Source organism: Gopherus flavomarginatus, chromosome 7 (assembly GCF_025201925.1).
Source record: "Gopherus flavomarginatus isolate rGopFla2 chromosome 7, rGopFla2.mat.asm, whole genome shotgun sequence".
Classification (NCBI taxonomy): Eukaryota; Metazoa; Chordata; order Testudines; family Testudinidae; genus Gopherus; species Gopherus flavomarginatus.
Window position 1 is genome coordinate 23,182,203 of NC_066623.1, and position 8,062 is coordinate 23,190,264.

At 38.0% G+C, this 8,062-nt stretch overlaps 1 non-coding gene across 1 annotated transcript; it reads right to left on the minus strand.

Annotated features, from left to right (window-relative positions):
• Positions 1-926: 926 nt before the first annotated feature.
• Positions 927-1,118, minus strand: LOC127056093 (U2 spliceosomal RNA). The gene has a single exon (XR_007775735.1). It is a non-coding gene; the product is annotated as a U2 spliceosomal RNA (small nuclear RNA).
• Between the last annotated feature and the right edge of the window lie 6,944 nt (positions 1,119-8,062).

The window sequence follows — 8,062 nt, forward strand, 5'->3', positions numbered from 1 at the left end:
GAGGGGATTAGTAGTCTAGCAGTGGTGAGAAAACACCAGATAAACTGAGGATCTGCATTGATCCAAAACCACTTAACGGAGTGCGGCTAGAATCCTAGCTGCAATGGCAGCATCTCTGTAAACAGTTCTCTTCATAAAAAGCCAGCTGAGTTTTAGAAGCGGGGTCTTCCCTTCCCCCTGCTTTACCAGCAGGTGGTAACTGAAACAGAGTGAGGAAGTTAGTAATCTTCAGCTTGGAAGTAACCTTTATCTCTTTTACTGCTGGTTTATATTCACTGCACAGCTGCTGTTAGTGAGATTTGCAGCCTGTGATACATCACATATCCAGCACCCCGGAGATCACAGTGACATGCAAGGAAAGCCAAGAAAAATCACCCGTTCTTCTGTTCCAAATACTTTTGTTACAGACAGTGCACGTGCTGCAGCAGATCAATGCACCAACCAAAAGCAAATGAAAAGACCCAAATTATCCTTCAAACAGCTCTAGTTCTCCAAGACTGAAGGAGTTCAGAAGCAGTGCTGCACGGAATAAACAAGTACCCAAGAACTTTAGGAAACACTAACATTATTTCTCTTTACAATGTTCTCAGTAACACCACAGAAGAATGGTAGGCTATGGCATCAATAGGGATTTGCCCCTGTTTAGTATGTGTAAGAGGCTACACAGAGAGTGTGTGTCTGTGTCCACTGACAGCTTCACACTGATAGAACCAATGATCTGTGAACACATTATAAAGGAGAACACCATACCAGCACTACAGCACATATATAAGTCCTGTAGAATCATGGCTTTTCCCCTTCAGACAACAACAAAATTGCCTCTCTCTTATATAGCACTTTTTATCTGCGGATATCAAAGCACTTTACCTAAGAGGTGAGCATCACTATCCCCTTTTTACAGTTGGGGAAACTGAGGCAAATAGAGATGTGACTTGCCCAAGGTCATCTAACAGGCCAGTGGCAAAGCTGGGAATAGAAACCAGTTCTCTGAGTCCCAGGACAGTGCTCTATCCACTAGGCAAAACTGCATCAAATACTAGCCCTGCACAGGTGATGTATCAGATATTGATCAGATAACAGCTTCTACATTTGATCTAGCCAAAAGGCTGAGAAGTGATGTTGTGTAATGTTTACACAATAAAGTTTTCACTCTAATACCTTAGTAGTTTGGAACTGTTCCTGTGTAACTCAATTGCATCAAATTAGTAAAGTCCTACTGCCCTACGAGTTTCCTCTGGACTAAATACACACGAACTGTCTCTCAGGGGTCAGTTCTGGAATAGTGCAGTATCTATTTCATAACTGATGGAAGTTTTATATGGGAGTGGTCTATTTCATCAACATAATTCCCTTTTTTCCCTTTGAATATATTTCAACTGATTTAAAATAAATTTCACACATGCATTTGGGAAGCAATAGTAGAGAAAGATAGATACAGAGATGAGATGCAAAGTGCAGATATAGGTGTATCTCTACACCTCTGTACCTTTACTTTGCAGCTCATCTTTGTATCTGTATCTTTCAATTTTATATATTTCACACACACACACACACATCCCTCTACGTCTATATAAATATAGAGGTAAACAGATACATTGAGAAACAAGTAATGAGATTAATAAGCTTTTCCTCAACTCTGTCTTCCAAAAAGCTCCTGCAGGGTTCTAAACCAGCCACAGATCCTTTGCAGTCTCAATGCTCTGATGTAGTGTGGTGGAAATAAAACTTGTATTGTGATGGAAATAAAATATTAGAGTTATCAGTATGCACTTCTTTAATTTATCATGCTGTTTAATTTGTTCCTCTGAAGCTTTAAACTGAGCTGGTTTGGGCTATAAATAAAGATCCTTTGGGAACCTGGGTCTTGCCTCTCAAACTAAAACTTCAGTGACTCATTCTCATACATATTTTCTTCCATTATTATCACCATGACTGAATGTTCATTCTGAAAAGTCAGAAGCTGTGATCATTTTAGAGATAACTCAGATTCTATATTTCTTCCACACAAAAGACACTCTTAAACAAATGTGATTTATTTTATAACTGAGAGTTGTTAAAGAAACAGTTTGCAGTCATAAATGACACTCTCCAAGCAATTTTGATGTTCCCCTGAAATTATTGTGCTGGTTCTCCATCACAAGTTCACTTGAACCAGTGATGCATCTCATGAAGCAAACTTCCTTCAATTTGACAGCAGTAAATTGATGTGGCCAACTCAGGGTGGCTACCTGGGCTTTACATTCCCAAGTGTCAAATGGAACAGTCTTTCATTGGTCTAACCAAAAAGGTGTGGTCAGAGTTAACTGCCTGGTCTGGCTGGGGTTCTTGGGTTAAGAAGAGAAATCTCACTCCCATCCTGCCATGTTCCAGCTTCACCTAGAACTGCATCCTGAAGGAAGGAGCCAGCTCCTTCTACCTTCACTTCTGTGCCCTGATTGGCTTCTGCCTTCTCCTGTCCATTCTAGAATTGAGGAGCAATTTTCATTGGTTCTCTCAGCAGCTGATCCTGGGTGGCTTCTCTAGGAGGCTGAGACTCACTTCTCTTTTTCCCCAAAAGAGTACGCTTCATCATGCTGAGGGGCATCAGATACCTGGTACACACAGTCAGTCTCCATCACCCAGCATCCTAAAGTTACTCCTAAGAACAAAAGCAAATGTACTAATCAGATGAGATTATGCCTTGCTGAAAGAGGGATAACACAAGTGTCTAATGACCTCATTTGGCATTTCTAACTTGTTACCTCCTAGCAGCCTTGATGCAGTGCCTTTCTCTGAAGGAAATAGATCATGCTGGAGTCAAAACTGGTCATTTTTAATAAGAATAAAAGTTAACCTGACTATATAGACCATGGATTGAGACAAAGTTTCCTGAAGCAAGAACCTTCAGAGGTCACTAAAATATGGTGCATACACAGTATCAACCATGGTCCATTAGTTGATTTATTCAGAACCACAGTTTCCAGTTGGTCTGAAACACATCAACTTCAAGTAACTGTCCAACGAAGAGGCAGAGCACCAGAGGCCAGATTTTTAAAGGTATTTAGGGGCCTAAAGATGCAGATAGGCACCTAGGGGGCAGAGCTAGTCCTAAGGTTCCATTTTTGAGGGAGCAAGTGGGTACTGGGGGGCCACTGGATGTCACTATTTAAAAAGAAACAGACAAAAAGCCTACACTTTCCAGGAGTTAGTTACAATCCAAGATTTTTCAGGAGCATAAGAGTTTAAAGGACTAAACTTTGACTTCTGTCTGTATTTTGCTGTGATTTATAATTTATACAAATGATGAAGACTCTCCAATCTGCTGCTATTGCACTGCTTAGCATTTGATAACTATGTACATATTTTGGCCCTTTGACAATAATTTGGAGCCCCTTAAATATCACTGGAGGGGGACAAATGTCCCCTTTGCCCCTCACCCCAGTAGCACTGGACCTGCTAATGGGATTTGCAAAAGGATCAAGGCACTTCCCATTTAAGTCAGTGGGAATCAGCTTAGCTCTTGGCTTCAGTGGAGCTATATCAATTGAGAATTAACGAAAGTATTTTAAGGCCAAATTTTTAAAGGTACTTAGGTACTTAAAGATGCAAATATGTGCGTAGTGGGATTTTTTAGAATGCCTAGGCACCTAACTCCCATTGAAGTCACTGGAAATTAGATGCCTAGACACTGCTGAAAATCCCATTAAGCATCTATCTGCATTTTAAGGTGCCTAAATACCTCGTCCCACATATCTATCTGGTCCATAATGACTTGAGGGTCTATTTTCCTCTCCATATAGATATATCATTCCCATTAACATTGCTTGGAATGTGTATGTAAAATGTGACCCTTCTCCCCAGGGACTAGAAATGTTTCCATTTTTTTTGAGCAAACTAAAACAAAATATAAACAGTCATAATTTTAAATGTCCTATTTAAAAACAACAGACCTCTAAAAAGCCAATTTACTATAACCCATGCCTTACACTGATTCATCTATACTGTATTCTCATACAACAGGAATCTCCAGTGTCACAATGTGCCACTCTTATATGGAGTCAAAGGGGGACCATATAAGGGTAAATATGCATGTAGTTCTAAGATTTTGCAGTATCATGCACTTATTTTGTCTGTCTGGTGCCCTGGCTTTTGTTGGTTATGTAATGATATGTCAACAACTCTCTGGGGAGACAGAATTGGGAGGTGTTGCTGAACTACAGAATATATTCTAAACACAAAATTCTGATGCTGCCAGCAAAATTTTAGGTGAACTTTAAGGTAATTCTGTACCTTTGCTGGTTACAGTTTATAGAGACCCAAATGCTCTGAGGCCCAGCTATCCCAGGGATTAGCTCTCCTTCTATGTCCTGTGGTACAATTTGCACTCATCACTGGAACACTTACATTCACTGTCTCAAAAATGAGACTCAAAGGAGCCAGGGAGCAGACTCTCCTATTTGGAATTTGCTATATATAGAAATTGCCTAATCCTGAGCCAGGTCATTATAGTTAGGAAGCATGGCCAATGCCTCTTAATGATGAACAGCTCATTTTCCCTCACTGGTAAGGTACATGTTCTCTTTGTGTTTTTAAATTCCTGGTGCTAAAAAAGGGTTATGGGTAAAGGGTAACTGATAGGTGTCAGATAAATGTATGCAATAAATAATAAACATTTAGATGTAGTATTTTGGTGGGAGCTGTTATCAAATGAAACAACTTAGGTTCTTGTAAAAATATTAACATCATCATAAAGCAAACTGGAAAATGGTTAATAAACAGGAAATATATCTGAATCTGTGGTAATTAAAATGGATTTTTACCTCTTTGCAATACAAAGAAATCATGTGAATTTCCTGGCTTGTACCCAGATTTGTGCTAAAACAGATTGCATTCTTCTAATTTTCATTTGCAGCTGGCTGTGCTTGGATAAACAACAGTCATATATGGCATGCCGTCCTTTTAAATAAAGAATAAGGCAAATTTTCAGGTGAGACAAAGTAATATTTAAGCAGCAGAGATCTTTCTCATTCTGCGGATGAGCATAGAATAAAGCTCCATATCATTGATCTGACACTACTGAGGAACTTTGAGGCAATGCATGCTCCTATTTACTATTTTTAACTGCTGTTCTGCTTACGTTGAAAATTAAGATAAAGGCTTTCATGGTGACTAATATTATACCATCAAGATGTGGAATAAGAATAAGACAGGAAGAGGAGGAATATATAGATATAGATATTTACCTAGAGAAATAAAATTGTTTCTAGAGAAATAAAAATTAATATATTTGACAGGCTTTAATGGGAAAACAACATAAAACTTTTGTGGAAAGTAGCAAATTTCATGATGATTTAGCATTAATGCAAAGAAAAGTCATGTTCATTTCAAAGGAACTATATAAAATAAATCCAGATGTCTTTTCTGAAAGGTTTTCATTTAATTCCTTTCTTGGAACCTCTCAGATCCAACACTGGGATTCTTCTAGAGATTCTTATGGTCTATTAGAACAGAGGACTCCTAGGTTGTGTTTAACTCTGCCACTGACTAATGCATTGTGTCATCTTGGCAGGAAATTTAACCTATCTGTGCATGCCTCTTTTTACACTCAACTTTCCAATGTATGTAATACTCATCTGTACTATCTCACAAGGATGTAGGGAGACAATCAGGGAATGTTTGTAAAGGACTTTGAGATCTTTAGATGAAAGGCAATACATAAGTGCAAAATATTATTTTTTAAGAATGAGGGTGATTTTGCCCTACCTGAATATCTGAATCACACACTGAACCTTTAAGAGGATTAACTTAAAGAAGTGCATTATGAGAAACAATTCTGTTCACTGCTTAAACAAGGGGCTGTAATTATCCACAGAGCAAAGGAGGCAGTATGTGTTGTGAGATGGTTCATTTTTCATTTTTTTCCAGTGAATTTGTAGAATTTTTTTCTATTCTCAGTTCAAAAAAAAAGGAATGGTTTAGCCTTGTGCATGACTCGTTTCTCTGGCTTTGGCTAAATGTCAGTTTTAAAATTGGATGAACTATTGTATGCAGCAGTTCTGCAGATGTCGAAGGGTTGTTTTAGAATTATTTTGTTTTGCTTGAGTTTCCCCAAACACTTGTCTGCTGCAAACCATCCACACAATGAAGCTTGTTCCATTAGACCTTGATCCCTATTCTGTTGGCTCTTCTCTTCCCGCACAGTGTTTCTTGAATCCCCCTGTTATGTTGACTGACAGTGCAATGCAGCATTGCAAATGCATTCTTACTTGGCCCTTATGCAGTGTCAGTATAACTTTCTCCACCTTAGATATGACATATTTTTGTATCCTAGAATTTGTTTGTATTTTGTCTCCTGCTAAATAGTGAAGGGTTGAGTTTCATCTTTTGGCCCAATGGTATGCAGTCTGACCTTGAATGAAGAATTCCCTCATCTTGTTTTTTGGACCTTGCCTCATTATTACCTTAATTTTCTCTGCACTAAGTTGCACAGACTCTTTATCTGCTCGTTTTCCTGGTCTAAATCATTCTGAGCTGTGTTATTACCCTTTTCCAATGTCATGATTACTCCCTGAGAAATTTGCATCATTAGCAAATGGAAAGTCTATCACTGGGGCTTGGAGGAGAAGCACAATCTATCCTTCCCAGTTTCCTACTTGTACCAGGAAACTAAAGGAAGGTGTAGCTAAAGCTTTGAGATATTTGCTTTCTTAGAGTCTGCATTATTTTAACACAAGTGGAACTCCAAAATGCTTCCTCAAGAATAAATACGTTGGTTGGCTCCAAGAAAGACATCCTGGAAGATATCTAATGACAAATCTATGGAAAGTAATAGACTAAATTAGATTGAAATATTGCCAAAGACTAATTTAAATTAGGATTTGTGTGTCACTGTGGTCATTTTAGGAACTATAATGTTAAATGTACAAAACTCATTTTCTTGCTCTTATAAGTGTATGCATGAAAGCAAAACATCTAATTAGCCAGCATGCAAGCATGGCAAATTGCAGTTCACTATCAACAATAATGAATCTTCAAGATTTAATTGGCAGTGATAACATATTTAGATTGTAGGTTCAAATTCTGAATGTGATGTTAATGTACACAGCAGGCCTGGAAAGTAACATGTCTGCAACAACAGGAAAGAAACCACAAAATCTATTATTTTTTTTTTAACCATTGGCAAAATAGCAGCCAATCATTTAAATTGGCTTGTGTTGCAAAATTCAGATCCCAATTTCAATCACCCCAAAGTTTAGGGGCATTTAAACCCCAGGTTTGGTTTGGCTCATTATAAATGCAGAGAACATTGGCAAAGTTCAGCTTTGGTTCCTTAGGAACACAGGAATGGCTAAAGAAGAGCGGCTGGCTCAGCTCCTTCATAACAGATCTGGGATAAAATGTTCAGACTGTCTAAAAGCCAGATTTTTCAAAGATATTTAAGTATCTTAAGATGCAAATAGGAGCCTAGTAGGTTTTACAGATATGCCTAAGAAGGCTGGGAACCTTATTCCCATTGATTTCAATTGGGAGTAGGCACATAACCTGCCTAGGCATTTTTGAAACACCAAGTAAGGGTATATCTGCATTTTTAGATGCCTAAATGCATGAAAATCTGGCTTTTAGTCACCTTTGAAGATTTTACCCCTAACTTAATATCCAGTTTCTGACAGTGTCCATTACTGATTGCTTCAGCAGCATGTGCAAGAAACATAGTAGTGAATAATTATGCAATAATCTCCAAATAAGGGAAGTTTTTTCCTAACCTCTGTGTAGCTGCAGGTTTGTGCCCTGAAGCATGAAGGTTCACATCCATTTTGTCATCTGATCTAATCTAACTGTGGATATTTTTATTACCCATATAAATGTCTAATTGTTTCAGATTCCTACTGAGCTCTTGGCCTGACTTGTTTTATGACAATGAGTAACTCCAGCTAATTATGAGTTGTGTTAAAAAAAAAAGTGTACCTCTTTTTCAATTTTAAATTTGTTGCCTTTCAATGTCAAGTTAAATATTTCAGATGGAGATTGTTTTAATAAAATACCTGAGTAATTATTTTTTTTTAAGAAAATACATCAGTCTTTA